The 3,088-nt window shown below is 36.3% G+C and overlaps 1 protein-coding gene across 1 annotated transcript in view; it reads right to left on the minus strand.

Moving 5' to 3' along the window:
- The window catches only part of irf5 (interferon regulatory factor 5), a 15,477-nt gene extending 13,592 nt beyond the window's left edge, over positions 1-1,885 (minus strand). The window contains exon 1 of the mRNA XM_032508975.1: positions 1,683-1,885. The gene's annotated coding sequence lies outside the window, so the exon portion shown is untranslated. The remainder of the gene's footprint in view (positions 1-1,682) is intronic.
- Between the last annotated feature and the right edge of the window lie 1,203 nt (positions 1,886-3,088).

Raw genomic sequence — 3,088 nt, forward strand, 5'->3', positions numbered from 1 at the left:
CTGTCCCTCAAAGACCTGTTAGTCTGTCTTCATAATGTCCCCCCCCCCCTCCATTTATTATCCTAAATTAGATGCACCTGTTTGAGGACGTTAGCTGCATAAAGACACCTGTCCCCCCCATCCAATCAGTAAGAATCCAACTACTAACATGGCCAAGACCAGAGAGCTGTCCAAAGACACTAGAGACTAAACTGTCCCCCTCCACAAGGCTGGACAGGACTACGGGGACATGTCCAAGCAGCTTGGTGAAGACAGGTCCACTGTTGGAGACAGAGATTAGAAAATGGAAGAAGCTAAACATGACTGTCAGTCTCCCTCGGACTGGGGCTCCATGCAGGATTTCACCTCGGGGGGTCTCAGTGATCCTAAGAAAGGTGAGAAACCAGACCAGAACTACACGGGAGGAGCTGGTCCAGGACCTGGAAAGACCTGGGACCACCGTTTCCAAGGTTACTGTTGGTAATACACTGAGACGTCATGGTTTAAATCCTGCATGGCCCGGAAGGTTCCCCTGCTTAAACCAGACCATGTCCAGGCCCGTCTTAAGTCTGCCAACGACCATCTGGAGGATCCAGAGGAGTCCTGGGAGGACGTCATGTGGTCTGATGAGACCAGAATAGAACTTTTTGGTCCTGATTCCACTAACCGTGTTTGGAGGAAGAAGAATGATGAGGACCATCCCAAGACCACCATCCCTACTGTGGAGCATGGGGGGGTAGCATCAGGCTTTGGGGGGGTTTCTGCACATGGGACAGGGGGACTGCACTGTATTAAGGAGAGGAGGACCGGGGCCATGGATTGGGAGATTTTGGGGACCAACCTCCTTCCCTCAGTTAGAGCATTGAAGATGGGTCGAGGTCTTCCAACATGACAAAGACCTGAAGACCACAGCCAGGAGAACCAAGGGATGTATGTGTATGTATATGTGTATATATGTGTATATATGTATATATATATATGTGTATATATATGTGTATGTATATGCGTGTATGTGTATATATATGTGTGTATTATATGGTATGTATATGTGGGTATAGGTGATTATATATATGTGTATATATGTGTGTATATATATATTATGTGGTATATATATGTGTTGTATATGTGTGTGTATATATTATAGATATGTGTGTATATGTGTATATATAGTGTATATATTATGTGTATGTATGTGTGTGTATATATATACATATACTATATATATATATATACATATATATATATATATATATGTATAATATAATATTGTATATATATGTGTATATATATATGTGTGTGTATGTGTGTGTATATATATACATATCTATATAATATTATATATGTATATATATAATATATGTATATATATATACATATAATATTATGTGTGTGTATGTGTGTGTATTATATATGTGTATATATATGTGGTATATATATATGTGTGTTATATATGTGTGTGTATGTGTGTGTATATATATACCATATATATATGTGTGTATATACTGTAGAAACATGTGAAGGCGTCACATGTTTCTGTTCCTGAAGTTTGGGAAGTCGCTGAATCACAGTCATGGGATCATGACCCGGGTAACCCAGGTACTTTAACCCGGGTCAATTTAACCGGGTTAAATGACAGTACCAGTGTGTGTGTATGTGTGTGTGTGGGGGGGGTCTCTCTCTCTATGTGATCATGATGGACTTACCTTGCCACGGTGCCGGTTCCGGTTCCGGTCGGACTCTCCGTGAGTAAACAGCCGCGTGCTGAACGGTTACGCGCTGCAGCGTCACAGTGACGTCAACAAAACAAAACAACAAACAAACAAACAATGACCAAAACGCCGCGCGGACACAACGAGCTGCTGACAGAAAAGTACAGAGACTCCGGAACACAATCAAGGGACACCGTGAGATCTGCTACTTCCTGTCAGGAAGACAAAATAAAAGCTGCTGAATAATAAGAATAAATAAAGAAATGATTCAACAACTTCCTCAGCACCAGGAAGCACGCGCTCAACATCAGGATACACACTCTAATATATTCCACTGGGTCCGACACCTCCAATCCCTTCATCCAGAGACATGGCTAGGCTTTTATTGTGAAGGGCTATCAGGTTGTTTCCGGTTTGGTGATTTGACTCAGATTTGCTTTTTACAGAAGTAGTTCCTCCCTACTTCCGGTCTGAAACACGGAAAAGGCTGCTTTCCTTTTCTGGAGAAGATAAAAACTAACAAAGTATTCCTAATACACAAAGTATTCCTAAATAAACAACAAAGTATTCCTAAAACCACAAAGTATTCCTAATAAACACAAAGTATTCCTAATAAATAACAAAGTATTCCTAATAAACAACAAAGTATTCCTAATAAACAACAAAGTATTCCTAATAAATAACAAAGTATTCCTAATAACCAACAAAGTTCCTAATAATCAAAGTATTCCTAATAAACAACAAAGTATTCCTAATAAATAACAAAGTATTCCTAATAAACAACAAAGTATTCCTAATAAACAACAAAGTATTCCTAATAACAACAAAGTATTCCTAATAAACACAAAGTATTCCTAATAAATAACAAAGTATTCCTAATAAACACAAAGTATTCCTAATAATAACAGTATTCCTAATAAACAACAAAGTATTCCTAATAAATAACAAAGTATCCTAATAAATAACAAAGTATTCCTAATAAATAACAAGTATTCCTAATAAATAACAAAGTATTCCTAATAAATAAAGTATTCCTAATAAACAACAAAGTATTCTAATAAATAACAAAGTATTCCTAATAAATAACAAGTATTCCTAATAAACAACAAAGTCCTAATAATAACAAAGTATTCCTATAAAACAACAAATTATCCTAATAAATAACAAAGTATCCTAATAATAAGTATTCCTAATAAACAACAAAGTATTCCTAATAAATAACAACGTATTCCTAATAAAACGTATTCCTAATAAACAACAAAGTATTCCTAATAAATAACAAAGTATTCCTAATAAATAACAAAGTATTCCTAATAAACAACAAAGTATTCCTAATAAATAACAAAGTATTCCTAATATACAAAGTATTCCTAATAAATAACAAAGTATTCCTAATAAAC

The sequence above is a fragment of the Etheostoma spectabile genome, unplaced genomic scaffold (assembly GCF_008692095.1).
Source record: "Etheostoma spectabile isolate EspeVRDwgs_2016 unplaced genomic scaffold, UIUC_Espe_1.0 scaffold00010231, whole genome shotgun sequence".
NCBI lineage: Eukaryota > Metazoa > Chordata > Actinopteri > Perciformes > Percidae > Etheostoma > Etheostoma spectabile.